The 27,089-nt window shown below is 36.8% G+C and overlaps 2 long non-coding RNA genes and 1 pseudogene across 2 annotated transcripts; 1 reads left to right on the forward strand and 2 right to left on the reverse strand.

Moving 5' to 3' along the window:
- Positions 1-285: 285 nt before the first annotated feature.
- Positions 286-4,451, reverse strand: LOC148210363 (uncharacterized). The gene is made up of 2 exons (XR_015792370.1): positions 1,698-4,451; positions 286-541 (listed from the first exon to the last, which is right to left on the reverse strand). It is a non-coding gene; the product is annotated as an uncharacterized LOC148210363 (long non-coding RNA).
- A 4,032-nt stretch (positions 4,452-8,483) lies between these two features.
- On the forward strand, positions 8,484-12,701 carry LOC148210364 (uncharacterized; annotated as a pseudogene).
- A 532-nt stretch (positions 12,702-13,233) lies between these two features.
- On the reverse strand, positions 13,234-15,542 carry LOC111021998 (uncharacterized). Its single transcript, XR_015792142.1, has 3 exons — positions 14,854-15,542; positions 14,727-14,767; positions 13,234-13,625 (listed from the first exon to the last, which is right to left on the reverse strand). It is a non-coding gene; the product is annotated as an uncharacterized LOC111021998 (long non-coding RNA).
- Positions 15,543-27,089: the final 11,547 nt, after the last annotated feature.

A 27,089-nucleotide genomic window follows, 5' to 3' on the forward strand; every position in this document is an offset into this window, starting at 1 on the left:
AAGTGTGTAAAATGACTTCGAGTGTAACGCCCCCCGAATTTCACTACGAAAATGAGGTAACATTAACATATTACCTATTCACCACCTCCCATTAAGGGAAACATAAAGTGTAATGCCCCCGAAATTTCGACATGAAATTTCGAGGTAATGCTATCACCTTCCCTGTTCAGCCCCTCTCCAACCAAAAATACATAAAGCAATTATATATTGTAAGGACAACCATGAGGTTCGTACTACAACCAATTCCTAAAGAACGCATGTATGGCTCAGTGGCTAGTAAGTCCATAAAGAGAAAAGGAACAATCAATTTGTTCAACAAACCCAAGGTACATTAGAGACTCAAATAATTAAAAATAACGGTTCACCAAAAAGAAGAATAACGTTTCGTGAGTCAAAACAACAATATCTAGTACACCACTAACAATAAGTCCCTAATACTCCTAGCAATTAAACTATAATTCCGCTATCCTAGACAAAAGTACGCAGCTAGTGGTCCCTCTTCGGTCAAGCCTCCTCCACATCATCACCACGGTCAAGGGTCCTGTTTACACGTGAAACAATCAAAGTAGAGAGAGGTGAGTATATAAAATACTCCGTAAGTAGCTCTCACTAACTATTCATAAAACAACATGCTCGTAATCACAGCAAACATCAAACACAATAACTAGAGAATCAATAATCGAGAAGTAGTAACAGTAAATTAACATTCCCACATAAACATCCAAATGCTAGGACTCTCGTGACTTCGACCACACGACCCGCTAGTCTCTAACTCCCTCGAGTTGCTACTCACCCAACATCCCATGTTAGTAGTCCAAGTCTAACTCTTCGAGTCGTATTGGCCTTTGACATTTATCCCCAAGACACCGACATCCCTCTACAGAAGCTTGGTGTTCGACCTTGCCATTTATCCCCAAGGCGTTGAACTATTGCTCATAACCATCACACTATGTTAGTCCTCCAAGTCTAACTCTTCGAGTCGTATCGGCCCTTCACATTTATCCCCATGACCCCGACACTCACCTACAGAAACTTAGTGTTCGACCTTGCCATTTTTCCCCAAGGCTTCGAACTGTGCATCGGTCCTTGACATTTATCCTCAAGGTTTCGACGACTACTCAGTGTATTGGCCCTTGACTGCCACCACGTCAAGACCCAGTACTCCGCATCAGCAAATTAATCATGCTGACCCCCGACCTTTTGTACCCGGAGTCTCGACACTCCTCTCTACCAAGACTGGCCTATCGACCCTGGACCGTTTGTATTCGAAGCCTCGATTCCCTAGTAGTGACGTGATAATACGTCATCCCACATTCCACTCCCTATCCCAGTCGGGACTAAAGTACTATACCTCAACCACCAGCCGCAACATTTGCCCACACCAAGCCGTTCTACAGGACATCAAAGCATCACAATCCCATGGTCTCACAACTTGACATTTTTTTCAGAATAGCCCCACCATATTGTACACAACAATAGTAATTCAAGCCAAGCGATAACATGCATTTTATAGGCACAGACCTCAACAATCAATCCCTAACAGTTTCTACAACATATAATATACTAAAGTTGATGGAACTCTTAGACATGCACAGCGGAAGCTAAGGATCATAATACACTTAATGAAGCAATTTAACTAAAATGAGCATGCTTGGAAAAATGATGAAAAAGGTAAAGCGAAAAGATTAACTTTATACCTTTGAAGACTTCCATTATAACTTCTTCTCCTAACTCAATGGGACCACCAACGACAAATCTGTGCTATCCTCGGGTTGATGAACACGGTTGTGGGACCCAATTTTGAGTGAAAACAAAGGGAAACACTAATGGCTAGGAGAAGACAATAGAAATTTGAGTGGAAAAATTCTGCACTTATGCAAGTAAGAATTAGCCTTATCCAAGTGATCTTCATCACCTATATAAAGACCAAATGCATGCAAAGACATGCATTGCATGCGTTCTATTTCAAACTCCACTAGCATGTAAAAGATAGGTGTCATTGCCTTGAAGAAACACTTCAAAAACCACTAGTTAGTGGGAAAATCCAACTTTGATCAAACTAATTTTTATAAAAACAAAAATTGAAATATCAATTTTCTATTAAAACAAAAACCAAGCTAAATCAATATCTCATATTAATTGGTCCTTGACACCTAAGCTTGATTAATCACATTAATCAAATTACAACTCTTTTTCCTGCTTTGAACTTATTTAAAACTAATTTAAATAAGTCATACTCTCCACAATAATTAAATGTCAATTAGATTATATATTATATCTCATATAAAATACAATATTCTCTTAAAAACCGAATTTGAACATTTCAAATTCTTGCTTCACCTAGTTCATCAATTTTATCCTTTATGAGCTAGCATGGAGACCCGTTGGACCTACAGATCATGGGCTCCAATGATTCGAGACTAATTGATCAAACTCTTTAACTTAGTTAATCAACATTCGTTAACTAACAGGACTGTCCACTATAGCCGGTAGATGCACTCCCCTCACTGTAGATATATTTGTGTCCATTCGATATAACCGTCATCAGTAAGTTGATCCTTCACAGGTCGTTCGTTACCTCAGCTAGGTAAAAAAAAACCGTTTTACCCCTGAGTTACATCTTTTCTCCTTAAGTACCACTATCCCTCTAATGAACAATTGATTTAGGATCAAATCACTAAATCCAATTCCTCTCGGGCCAGTGAGAGGATGGAGCCCCTTGTTCAAGACCCGGGATCAGCCACCTCTCTACTATCCCTAAATCGAGTAGGAGTGAATTCCGTCTTACTAATTCTATGTCCTCAACTATCTACCCAGTCTTATCCCTGAAATGGGAGGCATATTGAGCAACGCTGATGAGCTTACTCTCACCTATGCAGATCAAGGGAGAATCCCGAATAAATATGAGTTCATAGATGGCTCAGGATTTAGATCAAGTTATTTAGGTCATCGATAAACGAAATTAATTAGTGTTATCCGTAAATGGTGTTAATACGTAATAGTGATAATTTCAGGGTCAGTCTTACACAATGCCATTGTGTAGAACACCCCCGCTCACATGTTTCTACACGAACGAATCAGGATCACTTCGTTTATGACACCTTATAACATTTGTAACAATCATAAAGCAGGCCGTATTCAATAGTGTCTCCAGGAAAAAGTACCCAACTTGATCCATGTACTATAAACTGTTTAGACTATTTACTTGAACTTGATCCAGTTTATGTCTCCACATAAAGTCCAAGTACTCATTATAATAGCCAAGGGTTCGTAGTTTATTGGATTTATTAAAAAACAAATTCACTTTCATTTAACAACATTTGTTTGAATAACCTCACATTAATGTTCATTGTTTACAAACTACGAGTTTTAGGACATAGTACCCAACAAAAGTAACGGTCCTCGTGATCCATAATGTTCTTACAAGTAGGACTATGACAAGAAAACTCAACCAGTCCATACCAGCATTTTCCCACACTTCATACCATGCAGAATCACGACGAGAGTATCCAAACATATTATAAGAATAAGTTCAGCACTTTATACCACGAAGAACGGCGTCAAGATAGTTAAAACATATCACAAACAAATTTTCAGCACACGATATCATGAATAAACCACATCAAGCATGTCCCAACATTTTATAACAAATCTTCCAGCAAGTAAATCATGAGAAAATCATGTCATTTAATCTCAAACAACCCTTCAGCAAAAATGCAACCCATCAATAACATTTATATGTTCTCGAAACATGTCCAATTATTTTTACATACATAAAGATGCACAAATATAGTAAAGTTCATCAAGAAATCATTTCAATGACACTCATTATGCACACACCCGACCCTTGGTGCGACTTCCACACTGCTACGCTCCTAAATCTTGCGTTGATTCAACACTTAAGCATCAAGAGACAAACAACAATAATTCAAATAAAAATTCCAGCCATCGAAATCCATTATAATGAGTCTTGAAATGTCCATTACCACAAAATCGACTTCGTTTAGGTGCGGGTAACTCAGACCTAACTCGAATGGATGTGGGTTGCGTATATCGAGCTTCTAACGGTTATGGGTAGATGTCGAATGCCACAAACTGCTACTGTTAGTGCTTTTGCATCAATAAAACTCACCAACTGATACCAACGATGTTGTGTGTAGCGACGATCCACGCCCGAGGTTCCCGACCACCACGGGAGATCAAACCCGACCTCTAGGGGCTGTGCCGTCGAAAAAACACCCCGGAATCCCGCCACACGCAGTAGAGCCACCGCCTGCTGCTGCCCGAAGTCTAGTCGCCTGCTGCCGTTCGTCGGAGGTGGTACGCCGCTAAGGACGGGGGTCGCCGATCATCGGTACAGGTGTCAGGGAGGGGTGGGACGACTGGTATCGACGGTGAAGGAAGGAAAATGCGAGAACAAGAAAAAGAAAAGGGGGGGGGGGCTGGTGGTTCACGAAAAGAAGAGGGACTAGGGGTGTTAGGGTTTCCCCTTATTTTCTTATTTGTTTTGAATTGAAAGCCCACTTACCCAATTCCTTTTTTTGTTAAAAAAACAAAGCCCATGGACCAAAAATTAGAATTCTAGTTCCCAACATCACTAAGCTTGATTATTTCCAATAATAGAATTACACAATCAGCCCAACGACCCAAGACAATTACCAAAGAAAACAAACTCTTTGTTAAACAATAAATAAATAAATACATAAAAGCCAATAAACTCAAAGGAAACACCATAGCAGCTAAAAAATGAAATAGAACAATTAAAGTAAATTAAAATAATTTCTAAGAAAAGAACCCCGAGACTCGAGGTTAATCTAACTTGAGTAACGCGGGGCGTTACACAAAGAGAAAAAGTTACAACCTAACAGATGTCGCAGAAAGAAAAACTCTAGCACAAATAGTGAATTAAGGGAAACATAAATGGGATTAAGACAGAGGAGATCCTTCAAGCTTTCATTCACTCACAAACGACGTTCTAGCATGAAATCGCGATTGATGCTCAAACCGACACGGTTCCCTTCAGAAACACCCATAAAATAATATTTACAACTTCCATTGCTAAATACCTAAGTATAAAGAGCAGTTTATAAACACGATTAGGGGACCTTATGCCCAAGCACCCACAAGTCTACTAAAAAAAGTAGCTAACTACAAATGGAGCAATCACACTACTTGTATATCCCACCGAATTATAAAAGAGCTAACAAACTGATAATGGCTAGCAAAAATCAGTAAGATAGAAATTAAAGCACAATTATACTTATCAGCAGATGAAATCAACTAAAACGTCACTGTTTGCAACTACAGCAGAGAATCTCTTTGGAAAATTGAGTTTAGTTCATGAGGTAGGTGAGAAATACAATGGGTAAATAAAACAAGTAACACATTTCGTGAAAGAGCACTATTAAGCTCCGAGAGGATACCAGTTAATCGTAAAACTAGCAGCTCTAACCTTATTGTCAGCTCCGCCAAAAATGGATAATTCTCCCCTTGTCTTCAGCACCACGCAAGGAATAATTATTCTCTTAGGATTTGTGTGTCTGTCACTTGTGGCACCCTTACTCATTTTATATCGGGTCCTAATTTTAGGGCATCTACCTGGTGAAAGGATCGAATCCTGCAGCGGAAGGGCGTGAATGCTTGTGCTTCGCTTTTGTTTTAGAAATACAACGAAGAAAAGAAATATATGCATTATAAAAGTGAAGTAGAGAAACCTACATTTGAAGACACTTTTTAAAAAAACGACAATGTCGAACCAGTACGCCACCAAAAAGTCTTTCCCGCTATTCTCTTGCAAGCATCGGTTTGTCGGAACCAACTATTGAAAGTGAGTGAAGTTTTGATTTGAGATAGAGAGCTAGCTTTAGAAAGAGTTGGGGTTTTGTTTTCCAACCAAAAAAACACCAAAAACCATCAACCATGCCAAAGTGTAATTCAATGCATTTATATAGATGGGGAGGAGTAAGGAGGAAGTAACCTCCCACTCAAACACTTCTCACTTCCTTCCATTTGTTAGTTAATTAAGTTAAATCAAAATATAATTTGATTTAATTTAATTAAATACCCAATGAATTAATTACTCAAATTAATTAATTAACTTTAATTAAATATCACATATTTAATTAATACTTTATTTGAATCATATTCCAATGTGTATCTCTCTCATAATCTATAGTTTCAATATGAATCTCATGCACATTAATTTAACATATAGTTTTAATATGAATCTAATTCATATTAATCATGTTTGAATCTGATTCAAAATTAACTTTATATTATAATATATCCATATACATTATAAATGAATCCACACACATTATATTAATCGTATTTTATACAATTAACGTACATGCCCTCATATAAATCGACCAATTCAAAATTTTCAAAAACTTTTGATTCTTGTTTTACCTGTTGTGAGCTAGCGGGGGGGCCTAATGGACCTACAGATTATAAGCTCCAAAAATACGAAATTAAGTGATTAAACTCATTAACCAAAATAACCAACATTCGTTAACTGTTGGTCACTTCACTAAAGACTCACAGTTGTCTCTTTGCACTGTAGAATTTTTGCTTCCATGGATATTGACCATTAACAATAAGTCAATCATTCACAAGTGTTCGTAACTATAGTTGTGTCAAATTATCGTTGTACCCTTGAGTTACATCTTTCACCTGAAGTACCACTGATTCTCTAATGAACAACTTTTTATGACCTTACCATTAAATAGAAGTCCCTCTCGAACCAGTAGGAGGATGGGGCCCCTTGTTGTAGTCCCAAAGTCAGCTCTTAAGAGAATACTCATCTACTTACCCTAAGTCGAGAATGAGTGATTTTCATCTTGTGTAGTTATGTTTTCAGCTCCTCATTTGGTCTTGTCCCCAAAATGATAGGAATATTAAGTCAGCCCCCGCCACTCTCGCCCATATAAATCAAATGATGATCCCTTATAGGCAGGAGTCCATAACTCATTCAGGCTTTGAGATTGAGTTAACTAGTCGACCTATTAAATAATAATCTATTAGTTAACGGTATTACTGCTAACAATTAATTATTTCGCAGTCCGGTCTTATGCAAACTCATTGCGTATGATACCCTTACTTGTATGTCTCCATATGAACGATTTGGATTAAGTCATTTGCAAGAATTACAAAGTGGGTTGTATCCAAGTGTTACCAGGATAAGGAACCCAACCCTACTCCATATATTATATACCCTTTAGGTTATTACTGGAACATTATTTAGTTGTTATATCGAATATATACTGTACATTAGATATATACACTATATATCAAATATATACCATGTATATTAAATATACACTGTATATCAGTTATATACTGTTTTAGTTACACGACATAACCTCAGATGTTAGTTTATTGGATTTGAGTTAATGTAATTTTAAAAGAAACATCAATAACAACTCTAGTGAATAAATATTTATTTTATATTTACGAACAACAAGTTTATGGAATAAAACCCAATAGTTGGTTCTTGTATGGGCACAGTGAATATGCCTTATAGGTCAGTTACTGCGCTCTGATCACATGTTGTTGCATACGATTGCTCTAGCTTTGTATGATCTGGTATGATAACGCTCCTACGTTCTCTTCTGCCTCAACTGCATTCCCACCGATTCATTTCTTCAGTTTTGTTTCCTACACACAAGAGAAAAAAAGGGGGAAAATACGAAGGAACTTATGCCAATTTATCAAATGAAGGAGTTAAAGCATACTATTTTACTTTTCACTCATTTCCCCACTCATATAAGCTAGGAAGCACCGACATGCCAAAATGGGCGGGGTGTCGATGTCGGACACCGACACGCGTCGACACGCGGCCGACATGCGATTAAGGTGTCCGAAATTTTTTTATTTTTATTTTTATTTTCGGACACGCGTTCGACACGCCGTATACGCGTCTGACACGGACGGGACACACCAGAAATTAAGGTGTCCGAAATTTTTTAATTTTTTTTATTTTCGGACACGCGTTGGACACGCTGTCAATACGCGTCTAACACGGACGGGACACGCCGTCAATATTGGGCTTCAATATGATTTTTTAATAGGCCCAAAACCCATTAGGGTTATGTAAAGTTTTACTTCTCTCTTCCCCCTCTTGGATTCATGCATCCAAGGTCAAAAGAAAAAAAAATTCTTCACCTCCTTCCCCACGCTCTTCACGTACAGGTCGATTCATCCTTCATTTTCTTCGTTTTTCTTCACCTCCTTCCCGCTATTCACGCACGGGGCCTCGAGTTCCTCTTCCTTTTCTTTTGGATTTCTTCCTTTTCTTTCGGATATCTTCACGCTACAAGGTATGTTTCAACATTTAGGCGTTTACTTATGTTTTAAGTATGAAAGAATCTCAACATTCTGTTTCTTCTAACATTCTGGTTTTTTTTTATCAATAACATTCTGTTTTTTATTTACAGCATTCTGTTTTTTTTATATTAAATATATTTATGTTAATTTAATATAGGATGGAGTCCTCTTCTAGTCAAAATGAATTACCTTCAATAAATTCCTCCAATATTGAAGATGAAACGAAACCGTTGTGGCGATATGTGACAAAAAATCAAAGGTTAAATGAGGGAGGTGGAAATATGTCTTGCCAATGTAATTTTTGCCAAGAAATGAAGAAAAGTTCATATACAAGAGTTAGGGCGCACCTTATGAAATTAAATGGTTATGGAATTGGAGTGTGTCGGAAGGTTACCCCAAAAGATCTCACTGAAATGCAAAAGTTGGAAGATGAAGCAAAAATTTATAAGGAAAAGAATGCTTCTAAAAGAGTTCCTTTACCACCTTCATCCCATAGCCAATCTCAATCCTTTGGAGCTACGAGTAGCTATTCCTTTTCAATGGAACATAAGAAAAGAAAAGGTAGTATTAGTGCCCTTGAGAAGTCATTTAAGATGGCAACCCGTGATCAATTGCACTCTGAAATTGCAAGGATGTTTTATTCCTCAGGTTTGCCTTTCCATTTGGCTAGAAATCCACATTATGTGAGTGCATTTATGTTTGCTGCAAACAACCAATTGCCTGGTTATCTACCTTCGCGGTATAATATGTTGAGAACAACACTTCTTCAAAGAGAAAAGGCTAATATTGAGAGATTGTTACAACCTATCAAAAGCACATGGAGTACAAAGGGAGTAAGTATTGTTAGTGATGGATGAAGCGATTCACAGAGAAGACCTTTAATAAACTTTATGGCAATTACTGAAGGAGGACCAATGTTTCTTAAAGCTGTAGATTGCTCTGGAGAGGTTAAAGATAAATATTTCATAGCAAATTTGCTTAAAGAAGTTATAAATGAGGTGGGACATCAAAATATAGTCCAAATAATCACTGACAATGCTCCAAATTGCAAAGCTGCAGGACAGATTATTGAGTCACAGTTTCCAAACATAGTCTGGACACCATGTGTAGTTCACACTTTGAATCTTGCTTTGAAGAATATTTGTGCTGTAAGAAACATTGAAGGTAATGAAGATGTGTTTAATGAGTGTAGTTGGATTTCTGAAGTTTCCGGTGATGTAATGGTTGTGAAGAATTTTATCATGAACCATTCCATGAGGCTTGCTATGTTCAATGAATTTGTCTCTGAAGTTGCTTTCCATTGCAGAAACACGTTTTGCATCCACAATCATTATGCTTAAAAGATTTAAGCTTATTAAGAGCAGTTTGCAAGCTATGGTGATTAGCGATAAATGGGCATGCTATAGAGAAGACGATGTGAGGAAAGCAAAGCATGTGAAAGATTTGGTACTTGATGATATTTGGTGGGATAAGATCAATTATATTCTTTCTTTTACTAGACCCATATATGATATGATCAGAGCGTGTGATACAGACAGACCTTGTCTTCATTTGGTATATGATATGTGGGACACTATGATTGAGAAAGTTAAGGTAGCAATCTACAAACATGAAGGAAAGCATCTGGATGAAGTTTCATCCTTTTATGAGGTAGTGCATCAAATTTTGATTGATCGTTGGAATAAAAATAATACTCCACTGCATTTCTTGGTGCACTCTCTAAATCCAAGGTACTCTAGAACTACATCTTAGATGTGAAGGGATGTGAATCCCGGAGTGGAAACAGATTTTCGTTGCTGATTTTCGGGATACAAAACCGAATTTTACAGAAGAAAAATACAGAGAAAATTTACCTTTGAAGAACGTTTCTTCAACTAGTTTTCCTCGAACACCACCACTATTTCTTCCTCGCTATCCTCTTGGGTCTCGGGATCGTGCTGGTAGGAGCAAAAATTTGGAACGAGAGGGAGAGATTGAGAGAGTTCTTCTTGATAGATAGAAAACGGGTTTTGCGTTCTTCTTCTGTGTTTTGTGTTTTTGCAGAATTGCAAAAACAAAACAGAAGTGGTGACGTGGGGCAACTCCCCACGTCACACTAACCTCCCACTTGCAGGGGAGTTTAATATTATTAATATTGATAATATTAATAATAATATATATATTTATTTATATATAAATAATTAATATATATAACATATATATATAATAATTAAAATATAAAAATTAATTTATTAATTAATCATATTAATTAATGAATAATTATTAATTATTAATCCAATTAATAATTAATATATATATATAAATCAAATAAATAATTAACTCTTAATTATTTATCACAAAAATAGAATCATATTCTATAACATTGATCTCGTATAATCTATAGTTCTAATGTACATCTTATGCACATTATTTTTAACCTATAGTTCTAATATGAATCTTATTCATATTAATTTTATTTGAATCTCATTCAAATAGTTTCTCTCATAATATATAGTTTTAATTCACAATTAACTATATATTAATAATGTATCAATATACATATAATCCCTTAAATAATTTGAACAATTCAAATTATTCCAAAAACTTGATCCTCGTTTTACCCGTTATGAGCTAGCAAGGGGACCTAATGGACCTACAGATCCGAAGCTCCAACGATGCAAGATTAATCGGTCAAACTCATTGACCGAGTTAATCTAGATTCGTTAACTACGGGTCATTCCACTAAAGACCCGCAGTTGCACTCTTCTCACTGCAGAACGTTTTCGTGTCCATGGATATATGACCATTAATGACGAGTCAGTCATTCACGAGTGTTCGTAACTCAAGTTGGGTTAAATTACCGTTTTACCCCTGAGTTACATCTTACTCTTTAAACACCACTGCTCCTCTAATGAACAACCCAGTTATGGTCCAACCAATAACCGGAAGTCCCTCTCGGCCAATGAGAGGGTGGGGCCCCTTGTTCAAGTCCCGGAGTCAGCATTTCAGGGAACACTCATCTACTCCCCTAAAGTCGGGGAGGAGTGAATTCCATCTTGTGAAGTTATGTTCCCAGCTCCCCACTCGGCCTCGTCCCCAAAATGGTAGGAATGTTGAGTCGGCGACTCGGGCCACTCTCACCCATACAGATCAAAGAACGAGTCCTCACAGGCAGGAGTCCATAACTCCCTCAAGATTGAGAATGAGTTGCCTGGTCATCCTAAGAAATGGCAATCTATTAGTTAACGGTGTTACATCTAAATATTGCCTATTTCGCAGTCCGGTCTTATACAAACTCATTGTATAGGATACCCCCCCCCCACTCGCATGTCTCCACACGAACGACCTGGATCGAGTCGTCTGTAACCTTTACAGAGCGGGTCGTATCCATAGTGTTGCCAGGATAAGGTACCCAGCCTTATCCATATACTATAGACCCTTTAGGTTATTCACGGGACATTATCCATTCATATATCAGGGGTATATCAAATTTATACCCCGTATATCAACTATATACCCAGTATATAAACTGTCCCGATTACATCAAAAATAACCTTGGATGTTTAGTTTATTGGATTTTGGACAATGCAAAGCTATGATTCAACAACAAATTTATTGAATAAAACTTTATTAAATAGACATTTGGTTTTACAAAATACAAATTACGAGTTTAGGGTAACACACCCAACAAGATGTTTATTCATTTCTATTCACACTTTAGAGTTTGATATATTTTAAAAATTTTATATAGGTATTATAGTGAACAGTGGCTTCAAGAGGACAAGAATCGAGTGCCGCCACATAAGGATTTTGAGGTAACTCGAGAGAGAATGAAATGCCTTATAATATACTTTAGTTCAAATGAGAAACGCACAAAATTACACTTGCAGTTCGCCAATTTCTCTACCATGGCGGCAGAGTTTGCTGACTGTGATTCTATACGTGAAAGGTATTGTATGGATCCAAAGAGTTGGTGGGCCATCCATGGTGCCTATGCACCAACTTTGCAGGCATTAGCTATGAAGCTACTTGTGCAACCTTCATCTTCCTCGTGTTGTGAGCAGAATTGGAGTACATATTCATTTGTCCATTCTTTGAAGAGGAACAAGATGGCACCTCAACGTGCATAAGACTTGGTGTTTATCCATAGCAATCTTCGTCTTGTATCAAGAAGAACTCCAGAATATGAAAAATGAGAAACAAAATTGTGGGACATCGCTGGAGATTCTTTTGATTCGTTTGAGGATGTAGGCATGCTTGAGATAGCTAGTCTATCTTTGGATGAGCCAGAATTGGAAGCCGTAGTTTTTACTGATGATGGGACTCAAATTGGTGAAGATGGTGCTAACAATGTTGGGGAAAATGTTTTGAAGGCTTTCTTCCATTTTGATTTATAGTTTTTGTTTGTAAGACTTGTTTTATTGGATATTGGATATTGTTTATGACATTGATTATTGCATGAATGTTATGGACCTATGGTATTTATGTTGATGTTTAAAGATAAAAATAGTATTAAATATTGATAATATGATAAAATATACACACATATATATATTAAAAAAATAAATAAATAACATGTCCCCAGCGTGTCGTGTCGTACTTTTTTGGAAATTGACGTGTCACCGTGTCCGTGTCGCGTGTCCGTGTCAGTGCCTCTTAGCCTACAAGCAATTTAAACGCACAATCTCACTATTACGCATAGAATTACCAAAGTAATTACTAGAATAACTCTCTTTCAAAGAGTTATCAATAACAACTTAATGTTCTTTTGAACTACAAAAAGAGTCTGCAAAGCAATAAAATAATACTAAAGATGTATGAGAAAACATCTAGTGACTTGGGCTGGAGCAATATTATAACGCCCCCAAATGTCAAACCACTCAAATGGGACACGTTACTGAAACATCTTAATCAACTCAACACAATGAATAGAATAACTACATTTTATTCCATGACCTCAACTAAGCAACCTTACTAAGTTTCATAAATTAGCAACTGAACAACTCTTATCAACGAAGTCAACACTAGTTTTATTTCTCCTTGAAACAGCACAACGATAGCTACCTTCCATAAATTTCAACTTCCACAATCCGAACAGATAACCAAAACTATAGTTCTCAAAGAATAATAAATTCCCAACTCTAAATCATTCCTTAAATAGAAAACTAAACAGTTAACAAAACATCAAACTCAAGCTAAACGAAACAACTCCAACTATCCTATTCAACATGAAAATTAATAACGCAGTGCTATGGTCTCTTTCCGTCAAATCTCCTCCTCACCATCACCATTCCCGTGCGTTACCTCATTAACTGCAGAACCTAGGGAAAAAGGAAGGGGGTGAGTACAAAACTAGTACTCAGTAAGCAGCCTTTACCTGAAGAGTCACGCACAATCAACATGCTTTACAAGGATTTCAAACGATATGCTTGACAAGTCATCATGCTTTATTTAATATAGACTGAATTAAACATGAAGTCTACATGCCAAAACTCAATCCTCACATCACGACTCACTCATTCTCTCTCATATTCCTCCCAGGCTTACTCCTTCAAGTCGTACCGACCCTTGACCATCTATTCAGAGCCTTGACACTTCTCTATGGTGTTTGGCATTCAATCCCTAACCTTTACCCGAGGCCTCAAACTGTTGCATCGACCCTTGACCATCTATTCAAGGCCTCAATGACTTTGCAACATATTGATCCTTGTCCTTTACCCTCAAGGCCCCAATACTTGCCTTCCCTCTAGGATTCATCGCATCGACCCTTGACCATTTATTCGAAGCCTCGACACTCACCTTTGTCCAGAGTTGACGTATCGACTCCCGACCATCTATTCGAAGCCTCGATACCCAACTAGTGACGTGTCAGCCATCTAGCCCTGACACTTACCCATTCACTTCAAAACATAACCAACTCTCACCAGAGTCCTACTATATGCTTTCTTAAGCCATGACCCATGCATCATTCAGTTCACAAATACAATTTAGCATGCTTCCACAACATAAACAACATTCTAACAATGAAACAATATGCCAAACATCCTTTCACAACATATCAATTTTCACAACAACTCAAGATGCTTTATGGACATGACATTACACTAATACAACTATCAATAATCCATAAATACATCCAACACACCAAGAGTGAGTCAATAATTCCAATATGTTATCCCAACATAATAATTCTTAACAGCAGCTCCACAGTGAGTTTAGTCATAACAGAGCATAGTCACACCAATTTTAACCATTAAAGCCCAACACCGTTCATCCGGAGCACTTAATATACAACATTCGTATAAAAACATCCCACATCGATATTCAATAAGCATTGCTAGATATAGGAAAACACATAAAACATGCCACGCAATTCATGCATATTCAAACCACAAACATCCCCACAAGTAATAACTACTTACCCCAAGAAACCTAACGTTCCTAAGCTTCGCCGAAAGGTTTCCTAAAACAAAGATACCAAGCTTTTGGGTTAGAAACTACCTAAAACCACTTTAATCGAATCAAAACTAAATTTAGGTGAGTCGTTACCTACTAACTCACACTAAAACCTCTTGGAATAGGAGTGGGTCAACGCCGAGGAGGTTCGGGCTCCCAAAACTGAGTTCGAATGACCTTAGGCTTGCCGGTCCGATGCCGAAAAGTGATGAGTAACACCGATTTGGGTCCGAATAAGAGTTGGCAACGTTGAATCAATGCCAATGGGGGTGGGTAACTCAAATCAAGCTTCGTTTTGGTGTGGGTACGCATCGAAACCTGTCGAAAACCTAACAAATTGCTGCTGGCCGTGGGTTGCTGTAGAACTCATCGGAAACACATCGGCAACGCTGCAGACACACGCTTATAATTGTAGACGAGCCACCAGAGGAAAGCACCGCCACTAAAACACTGTGGGAGCGTTGGGTCTGCTCGATTCTTACTGCTGCAGGTCTGCCGTCCACTGCAGAACACGCTCCCAGAGGATAAGAAATTGTGTGACCTGCTGTGTGTGCCGCCGCGTCGAAATACGTCGAAAATCCAATCGCCATTGCTACTCGAGATGGCCTGCCGTCGCGCCGGAAGTCGTCGTGTCGTGGGTCGTGTGGTCGCCACCTTGGGGAGACCGTCGCCGTCGTCAGAGGTCACCGTAAAACTGAAGGGGAAGGGGGTGGTGGCTAGGGCAACAAGGGAGAAGGAAAAGGAGAAGATGAAACCCTATTTTGATTTTCTTTCATTTTCTGTTTTCTTTTCTTCTTATTTACCAAAATAAAACAATATTATTAAACCAAAATATGGCTAATGACCTTAAATAAGAGAGATTTTTCCCTAATCCTTCTTTTTTAACAAGGAGACCCACTTTAAAACGATTTGAAAAATTTATTTGAGAGATTACTTTAATTTGAAAACCCAATAATAAAAATCAAACGGGAAAATTAAATTTTTAAAATCTTAAATTAAGATTTAAATAAAATCTCTTTCTAAAATTCAAAAACTTAATTTATCTTAACTAACGGAAGTTAAACTTTAAATTCTAATTTATCCAAAATTAGAACTCCAAAATTATAAGATCCAAGAATTAAAATTATCACCTTAGGAGAAAAATCCAAAGGCCCATATTAAAACTTAAAATAGAACTAAATTGAGAACGCGGGGCGTTACAAATATTTACCTCGGCTAAGAATAATTGGAAGAAAGGTGAAAAGGTAACATAATCCATATCAAACATCGTGGAGTATAAGCTAACAAACCTCGTAGGAGGATTTTATAAAGTCTCCTGCCACAGACAACCTAAGTTTCAAATTCTCCAGGATGAAGTACCTACGCTAGAGAAAAAGGAGCATAGCCTCGAGGCATTTCAAAGGACAACTAGGGTTACCTCGCCTAAAGGTCTCCTTTATCTTCTTCAAAGCGACCCAAGGGAATAATTATCTCATCCCTCTGTTGGATGACTAAGCTATATAGCACATTGATTTTCCATAGGTTGAACCAACTCAACCTGAGCCCTAGGGGAAGACAATCAATCTATATCCATCTATCTATTTAAATAAAAGTTACTAAATAAAAAATAACTAACCTAATGTTGCGGGCCAAGTAAATGATGAGGAAAAAATATAGATCAATCGATCTTTCTGTAAGTTTTTCAAAGAGGAACTATTTGATATTTCCTTTCCGTTGGTTACAAGCAGATAAGTAATTAACAATAACAAATGAATAAGATATATGGATAGAAAAACTTAACACCACATGGATTATATTGGTTTGTCCCAATTTTTGGACAATTTCCAGTCTTTTGCAAAAGTAGGTTCTACTCTAGTTTGGAATATTAAATGATGATCTCATTCAAGATATCACTATACAATGACTATCTTGATTCTAAGTACCCTAACAATTGCTACCTAATATTACATAATTGAAAACACCCTCACTAAACCCACGAGATACAGACTCCTTTAATTTTCACATACTGCCCACAATTGCTCAAGTCTCTTTTATTTGGATTATATACCAATAAAACTTAACAAAAGGACCCTATTTATAGTAAGTCAAATATCCTAATCTTTTTAGGAAAATAATAGGATAATTCTTATAAGAAAACAATATCCTACTCCTGGTAGAATTTCGTAGTAGTGCTGAAAATCCTTCTCCTCGTAAGACACAGGTGATCTGTTTTGGCTCAATTATCCCAATAGTAAACACGTCGATGCAAAAGAAAAAAATTTAGAATTTCGAGGATGTGAATTCTTAAAAATGATGATCGTTATATATAGACATTGATGAATGGATCGACCCCATCAAATTCAAGTGGCAACCAATTACTAAGATCAGAGAAGCCCAAACAATGTCGCTCGAGTACGCTGTGCCTATCAAATCGACGTTTCAATTTTTGCGACACCTAATGTGATCTATAGGGTTTACGTCATACATCACAACTTGGAAGAATGATCGATCTCCTAGTTTCAGAGCTATCCTTTGACAAGCCAATCTTTGGACGTACTAAAGTTAGAGCTAATGTCGTGGACAACGAGACGACATTCCACGTGGCAACATATTACAGGTCGAAAATGCCATGTCATCATTATATTTCGAGTACAATTCTCTAGCTAATGAGTTCCACATGTAATAATAACTAAACTTGAAAAAAAAAGTCTCTTCCGTTTTCGAGCTGAGGAATATAGGTCATTGGATCCGACCTTCCTAAAGGTTGAACTAACCTATGCAATGTGTATTCCTCAACCTTCTTAAAGTTCAATCAGAAGCACGTCAGATCGCGCCTAACAGCCATTTAATTTCTTTTCTAAGAACATCCTTCAGATGATGGGACGGCTATAACCGTTGGGTAAGTGAGACCCATTTGTGTTTTCCTATAAATAGAGGGATCCACTCTGCATATCAAGTATGAGACTCTATTCCACATCTTGAGAGCTATATATAACTTGAGAGCGTCTCAGAGCTTCTTATTCTCTTTTTGACGATTCCGAGTTTATGTTAGCCTATTGTTCGAGAATCGTTAGACGATCCAAATCATGCACAAACAGGTGTTCTATGATCTAACCAAACAACTTGAAGTGTTGCAAAGGTTTGATATCTTGATTTCCCTAGAAATGAAAGTAAAGAATTTCATTTTGTGGGATCTCATATTTGTTTGAAGAGGTTTGTTCATTTCCACTTAAAACCATTCCATTTAAGGCTTTTGAGGTTTTAACTTTATTGGTAATTTCTTTTGTGATCCTGTAATGGTGTCATTGGTAGAATATATTTTGCTATACGATCTCTCTTAATACGTTTTTCATTAAACTTATATGGATATTAGTGATCACGTGGAGTTTGATTAAAGTCTTTTGATCCAAATAATCTCCTTCGAAATACTTTTATGTGAAAGAGTTCCAACTCCTCGATGCCTTCTTAGGTTTTTATGCATGTATGAATATAAATGATTGAGTCTAGAGTTTGTACTTAGAACTTTAGAAACCATTCATTTGTAACCGATCTAAAACATTTCCAATGTTTTTTTCCCAAATACTACCAATCGGTTAACCACTCATTGTTGACAACAAATAGTTAATTCATGCAAGCTTAATGAGTAGAGTAATTGAAGAAAAGTACTCGAAAAATAAAAAATAACTGACTAAAGAAACTTTAAGTATACATATTACTGCATCATATCGCTCACTTAATTGTTCGAAACTGGAGCTTTATAGCACACCCCACATGACTAAACACGCTAATTGAAATCTCAAATATTCACGCTAATTGAAGATTGTAAATTCGTTTGAGCATAGCTTGCCAAAGATGTTTATAGAGTACATGTTCTTCTCTTAATTCACTGGTTCAAACATAAAGAAGCATAGGAAAAACTTCCGAGGTTAAAATTAACGCGATCGAGATGTTTACTAGATTAGAAGGGGAGCCTTAACTGTCATTATGCAATAGTTCAAATACTATATAACTTGGAATGGTACTTTAAGCTTGCATCTCTCCAAACACGTTAATCAAATCGAGTCAGATTATCCCTTTAATTTTCTGTAGGGGTCTCGGATACGATATTATGTATGTTTGTGTTTTGCTTTTACATGTCCAAGTTAAGACATCTTAGCCTAGTTCCACGCAAAGTGCACGATTGATGCTTCTTAAATTAGATTGACTCAACGAGTCTTGATATCTTGTTACATTCACTAGATGACTTTTGAGTTATGTACTTAGCATCGTGACAAACCAACAATCTAACCCTATAAACAATTTATTGACTCTCAAATTTTCTTATTAATTGGATCGTTAGAATTATTTTAGGCAGCATGATACTCGTGTTTTCCTAATGTTAAGATTCCTTCTTCTTTAGTGTACCATCGATATGACAGTATATTTTAATAATTTATATATAATTAACACATAATATAAATACAAATAAAGAAAAAGAATTGAAAACTTGGGAGGACTTAGTACCATATGGGAAACACCTTTACCTTACATTTATATACTCGAGGCTTTCAATTAGATTCTTGCTTTTAATATCTAATCATAAATTGATCTTTCTAAAAGGCAACTAAGTTTCAAACTTTTTTGTTGTCGAATAAAAATAAGGTTAAAAATCACAAGTTTAATGAATATGCAATATCGATTCATCAACTGTTTGGAAAATTTGATTCATAGGCTTGAACTGCCACCCAAGTTGGATTGAAGGCAATATGAATTAATTATACATATTTTCTCTCTTTTTTTTTCTTTCTTTTACTTTTAAAAAATATATGTTTAACTTGTTATTTTGAAATATAATCATTGCTCAACTTGCATGTTACTACTTGTGCAATAGGTAAATAAGAAATTAAGAATATGGCAAATTTTAATATATATATATAAAGTTTCAATCCCATTCTAGAATTTTGTTCTTTTATTTGTAGTTCTAATATTTCTTTTCAAAAAAAAATTATTAATTTTGTAATTAATAGATTATTTAACAAAAACATGATATACACACCTTGTCTTTTGTCCATATTTACCTTGACCAATAGATGCATGGATAAACCAATGGTTGAAGATATATATGTGGTAGATTAGACGTTCAAAGTTTCCAAATGAATATGGTGTTTGTCACGCGGTTTATCATAAATTTAATGGGGACGGAATAAAGTTTTGGGTATTTGTGACGAGTAGCTAAATTTTTTTGCAATATTTGTAAAATGACCAACCCTTTTGAATTTTGTAATAAATATGGAAAGATATTTGAATTCTAATTTTCACATTTTTTTTATTCCAATTTTATCCTTATAAGTTGAATATCGATAACATCAAGTATATCAATTATATTAGGTATATAAACTAGTGATATATCTTGATATATTTCATAGTATATATGTTGATATACCATATTTGATAGTTATATTGGTGATATATCATATTAGGTATATCGATTATAACTAATGTGCATTGATGTGTTACATACTAAGTAAACAAGTTAACTAATATACTTGGTATGCGTAGCACATAAAGGTATATCAGTTATAAGTAATAAACTTAGTATGCAATACATTACGGTATGTCGACTATAATTTATTTATCTTATATAAACCTATATCACGTCCAGATAGTAAATCATTATTACTAATATACCATTTATATAAATCAAAGTTACAACTTATTTACCTTATACAAAGTATATAAGTATACTTTGTATAAGCTATATCAATGATAACATTGTATATTGGTATACCTTGTTTAGTTACAAAATTTGTGTAGTCTTAAACCTCTCTTGTTGGCATTCTATTAGAAACCAACACTTTTTTTGCAATTCAAAATTTTTAGATATATGAAAGGTAAAATCTATTATGTACTTCATACTAGGTATATCAGTTATAACTTATTTACAAGTTATAAATGAGTAGTCTTATACCTGACTAAAAAATGACTAAAGAGTAAGTGGCTAAATTATGTCACCCACTCAAGAAAATGTTCATTTCTTTATAATTTTGCAAGAATGGCTAAAGGATATTTTTGGAATTTTACATTTTTTTAGTTCTTTCCCCACAATGCCCTTCCTATGTTTTTTGGAATTTACAAGTATTTAACCACCCAACAAACTTGCTTTTCAATTCAAATGTTGCTACTCGTTTCAAACCAACTCACATAGATTTGTTTCCTATATTTAAGGGATTGAATTGATTTGATTTTATATCTCCACCTTTTAAGTTTTAGTCTTAAGGTGATCTCTCATATCTTTTCCCTCTGCAACAACCAATTGAACGATCAATTGTATCTTACAAGCTATTCGCGACAACGATGGATTAAGTCTCATCCTTCCAAGCTCTCCTATCGGCAATAGTGAATTCTATACTAATCGCATTCTATATGACGGTAGTTGAGACCAAAACAAATCACTCATACTAGAAATATGCTTTATTATATGTAGTTTCCTACACATTAGACCTGGTCATGATTGCAAATGCTGCATGGTATCTACTACCCTTTACTTGGGCATGGATTGAGGTTAGTCTTATTCAATTTTCTTTATGTTTGCTTTTGCTTTAGTCTTATTCAATTTTCTTTCTATTTGCTTCTTTCTCTCTCTTTCTTATTCTTGTTAGAGTTTGCAACTTAGTTCCTGAAATTACTTTCCCTCTGTTTTCCCTTCAAGTTTTTTATTATAGGTCACGATTGTGTTCACAAATCATAGGAACAAGTTGGTTGTGGAAGAAATTATAGGTATTGCATTTGTAGATACCAACATTTATCCCAAGACGAAAATGGAACACTAGTACAGACCACTGTAGATATTGATATTGACCTCGAAATGGAAGTGCAACAACACCCAATGCATACCATTGTAGATACCGACATTGACCCCATAAATGGAAGTACATAGTACTATAGATACTGACATTTACCCAATTAATGGAGGTACGTGTAGACCACAATTCACCATCAACGCATAAAAGAAAGTGCGACACAAACCACTGTAAATATTGACATTGACCTTATAAATGAAATGTATACCACAACTACCATCAACTCACTAGTAATTATATGTGTATCTATTGATATATACAATGTGCATATGTTACTAAAACGATTATCGATTGGAAATAATGAATTCTATACTAATCGCATTTCTATATGATGGTATTTGAGACCAAAACAAATCACTCAGACCACGACTTTTAAGGTGTTTGAGATCAATGATATGAAACCATGGAAATCTGTTTTAGTATCTGTAGTTTCCTACATATTAGGCATTGTCATGATTGCAAAAGCTCTATGTCTAAAATAATATTTAGGATTCTAAAAAAAAACGTCATTTAGTCATTTACGCAATATTTAATATGTTTGGTCATTTTTTAAAACGCCTTATTTATTTTGGTCATTTATGCAGTTGACCCTTAAAAAATTGTTATGGCTTTCTCACATTTTTTTGGCCATATTTATGTATACCTCTCGAGGTTAGGGCTTTTGACAAAATATTGGAAGATCAATTATCACTGTATGATTGATACGGTGAGGGAGTGTGCTTTAAGTAGTACAAAGTTCATGACTTTGGATTTTCTTAAGCAAAATTAAAACATTTAAATTCTGGTGGTATATTAACTTTAGTTGCGTATGTGGTATAAAGCTTTACGAGGGAGTGATTTGTGTAAAATTGAGGCCCATGAGAGAACCCAATGTAATTGTAATAATTTTCTGCATAGTAGATTTTTCTTCCTCGACTGTGTAGAGATTTCCACGTAAATTCTTGTGTGTGTGTTTTTTTTATGGGTGTTGTTTTATTTTAATTTCTCAGTTATTTTCTACTTAGTCGTGTCGTATAATTAGGGAGTTTTTTTTCTACATCAGGCTCAGCCGTTCACCTCACATTGGTGGTTGGCTTGATGGCTCATTTGGGATTGACTTGACGAGCTGTCCGTATATTTCCTTCACCTCGCCATGGTTAGTACTGTCGTTCACTTACAGTCTTCTTTCAGTTGAATTGGGTCTGGTAAATTCATTCATATAACAATTATCATAGGGTGCCTTTCTTCTTTTGTATGATATTCGGTTTCTTAAAAAATAATATAATATAACATTACAGATAATTTGGTTTGAACTTTCAAATATTGGACATATATAAATAGATTATTAACAAGTTGGTGGGGAGATATTAGAGACAGTGGACCTCCTCGTATATCTTCACAATGATGTAATATTGTCCACTTTGAACATAAGTCGTCATGACTTTGATTTTGGTTTCACCCAAAACAACTTCATACTATTAGAGACGACGTCTTTCATTTGTATACTCATGATCTTCTCCTTATCTAACTATGGTAGCACTTTTATCTCACACCTTAATAAATCAAGTAAAAGAAAATGTCAAAAAGTTGATAATTATATAATATAAGGTTTTAAAGTTTTATGCCATTTCTTATTTTTATCCCCTAATATTTTAAGAGGTGTAATTTCTATATATATTTTTTTGACTTAAGGTCTAATTTATATTTTATTTATGGGTTCTTTTATCAAATCCCTAACCACCAAAAAAAATTAAAATCTATTAACAAAATGATTATTTCATATTAAAATATATTTTATTAAAAAACTACCTAGTTCATATATTACAGTTTTTTTTATTTCAACATATATTACAAAAATATACTCATCCATTAAAAATACTATTATATTGGTAATTAAAGAACATCATTAAAATTTTAAATTTAATTTCAGACGTGCACTATTGCTTCTTTCAATATTTAATGTTTTTAGTAACACTAATGACTTCAATTAAAAAAAAGATCTCTAGGCATCACTACCAAAAAAAACAAAAAAAAAAACTTTCAGAGATGGACTAAAAATGTCGTTGAAACCTCAAATTTCTCGCTAAAAGTTTTAGCGACGTTTGGCGTTTCGTCATTAAGAATGTCGCTAATTCCGTGTCGTTTTTACTTTCAGCAGCATTTTGACCTTGTCACTAAAAACAGTCTATCAGCGACGCTGGAACTTGTCACTAAAAATACTTTTAGAGACACCTTGCGTGCATCCCTCAAAGTCACTTTTAGAGATACCTCGTCTGCGTCCTTGAAAGTCACCTTTAGAAACACACTCCTTCATCTTTTTCAACGATGATTTTCACTTCACTTTTGTTTAAATATTTTGATGATTAATATTGACATATATGACCCGCTAAAAATTAATGTAAAAAAGTACACGAAGTCTCCAAACGTGTAAATTTGTTATAAACATGTTATAACATTGAAAAATATGTTATCTCATATAAACAAAGAAATTGTCTTAGTATTTGCTTCAATTTTATCAAATAAAAGAAAACAACTCCACAAAGTTCTTCTTCCCCGTGATCGTTGCACAGCCGCTATTGACATATAAAATCTATTGTGTAAAAAGAGTATGAAAACACGACTTAATAAAGCATTAACAATAAAAGTACTTATTTAAAATAAAAATATAATCCAACTTGTTTATGCAAGGATATGCACAACTGTCCTTTCTTAAACCCAGCTCGAACCCGGTCTCCGGCCCGACCTGCACACCTGAGGGGACCTGCACAAGAAGGCAAACACTCCGACGCTCAAGTCAGTATAAGTCGGGTTCTCGGTTTAGTTCGAGATGGATTTTCGTACCTGAGTGTGAAGTGAAGCCCTCTATTTATGGGTGGCATACCCGACAATCTCGCGACGGTTATACCCTACAATCTCGCGACTGACGGTTACTCCCGACAATCACGCAGCTGACGGTTACTTATCTTCCCTCACATCGGACGTGTCGGGACATACGGTAGGTCGGACCGCGACCAGGTCGCACCTCGGCCTTTTATACTTAGCCTTAATGGCGGTGTCCGGTCCTCTCATTGGGTCGATCTCCACCTGGCTCTCCAATCATCTTTAAAGCACCAATGACTGTCCTCCACGTGTCCAAGGTATTTTTACACCCAAACATTGGCCCCCTCTCTGTCTTGTTCGATCTCGACCTGGCAGAGAAGTTCATTCGACTTCATTTTGGACACGTGGCGACTTCCAATTTGTGGAGAGAACGTGACCGTTGCGGCAGATATGTCGTCGGAGCATTCAAATATTCCGACGTTTCAGATTTCGAGATGATCCTAGCCGCTCGTTGATTACACGTGTAGGGTGGAGAAATTTTTCCGATGAGCTATAAATATCCCCAATCCTTCAGGTCATACCTTACGCTTCCTGAATTCTTGGAGTTCGATCTGAAGGCAGCTCGAACCCTTGGTAGGTCGATCTCTTTCCCTTTTTCACTTTCTTTTTCAAGCGTAGTCCCCATGTCTTCTTCCTTTAGCAGTGGCTTAGGATCCGATGAAAATTTAGCTTGTAGGTTAGAGTCCGAGCTCGAGGAGATAGAAAACTTTAGGTTCTCCGACGAGGAGGATAGTGATGCTTCCACCTCGGGTCAGGGTTTGGAATACCCTTCTAGGATACCTGAGTACTACCTCGGACCCCTTCGCAGGGGGTTCGCTATCCCAGAGAACATCCTCCTCACGATTCCGGAGGAGGGGGAAAGAGCTGACAATCCTGCAGAGGGATGGGTCACTCTATACTTCAAGATGTTTGAGTATGGCCTCAGGCTTTCTCTTCACCCTTTCGTTCAAGAGTTTCTTTTCCGAACCGGGTTGGCTCCAGCTCAAGTGGCCCCCAATGGGTGGGGTGTCATTTTTGCTTTGGCCATCCTTTTTTGGTTACGAGCTCGGGACAACAAAGAGGCCGAGCTGTTGGATGTTGATCAGCTCCTCGCGTGCTTCGAAGCGAAGAGAATAGCCAAGAAGCATGGTCGGTACTATATGTGCGCAAGGAAGGGCGCATGAGGTATAGTTAAGGGGCCAACCTCCATCAAAGGATGGGTGAAGAAGTGGTTTTATGCCTCTAGGGAATGGCTGGCAAATGACGAGTCTGGTCGTTCTTTCTTTGATGTTCCTACTAGGTTTGGGAACCTAGGTACTTCTTGCTCCCCTTTATAGTTTCTAAGCTTTCTTTCTTGTTGTTCAGATCTAGCTCGGGTTTTATTTTGCGCAGTGTCAATCAGGCCGATTCCCGAGCTCACTCAAGCCTCCTTTGACACGTTGAAATACTTCAATGAGCACTTTCCGAAGGGCAGGAAGGTCGGAACCTTGGTGACCGACAAGCTGCTGCTCGAGTCTGGGTTGTTAGATTACAACTCCACGGTTCATCCCATCGAAGCTTCAAGACCAAACTCTGAATTAGGTAAGCCGATCTTGACCCCCGCTTTTTTTTTTAACTTGTGCTTCTGATGGCTGACCTCTGTTTTTGGTTTTGCAGCCATGGTGTGCGGATTCACAAGTAATGTGAAGCGCAAGTCCAAGGGCCGGGCTCATGCTCTTAAAGCTGTCCAGAGTTCGGAGCCCGCAACTCCCGCTGTGGCAGGGCCAGCCTCAGAAGATCCAACTCCAACCTTCGGCGATCCAATACAAGTGATCGAGCTAGAGTCTCTCAGAGGCCCTTCGAGGGAGAAGCGCTCACGGAATGAGACCGAGACGTTGGGCATCTCCCCACAGGATGAGGTGAGGGAGGAGGTTCCTCTGAAGAGGAGGAAGAAGAAGAAGAAGACCCCCTCCCCCTTGGAGGTCGGAGCTCGTGGGGTCCTGCCCGCGAGCTTCGCAGATTTGGCAGACGATCCTGAGGCCAGGATGGGTGGGACGTCCGATGTGCCAACACGGTTCAGAATTGAACCGTCAAGCGCCGGGGTGAAGGACCATGTGTCCCGCATCTCGGCGGCGAGTTTGGACCGCTGCCTCAGAAGGGCGTCCAAATTCGTAAGTGACCCAGGGTCCATTCTGCAGAGGACCATCGATATAACGCCCCAGGAATTTCACCATTTCCAAACAGGGACCGTTACTAAGCCTACCTAAAATTTTCGCATAACAAGAGAATTTTCTTCACTACAACACTAAGCAATAAAACTACCACCCTTCTGCTGCGCTACTCTGATTTCCAACACTCACGAGAGCTTGAACAATTAGAACAACAACACTAATGTTTTAAGAGAAACTCACATCCTATACACACAAACCATTTAATACCGACTTCACATTAACCAAACCCTTCAAGGAAACCTTACTAACTATAAACCAACCACTAAATGAATATTAACATTTCAAATGACAATGAAGCAAAAACTAATTCAAGTACGATCAACTTAAACAAATGTATTCATAAATATCCGAAGTAGATTACAATCCCGTAGTTCAAGAGGCTAACAAAATTAATGCTCTAAAAGAATAATGAATCGGCAACCTTACAACATCCTTTAGACAATAAAACTAAACAAAACTAGCC

Source organism: Momordica charantia, assembly GCF_013281855.1.
Source record: "Momordica charantia cultivar OHB3-1 chromosome 7 unlocalized genomic scaffold, Mcharantia_2.0 BLBB01000007.1, whole genome shotgun sequence".
Taxonomy (NCBI): domain Eukaryota; kingdom Viridiplantae; phylum Streptophyta; class Magnoliopsida; order Cucurbitales; family Cucurbitaceae; genus Momordica; species Momordica charantia.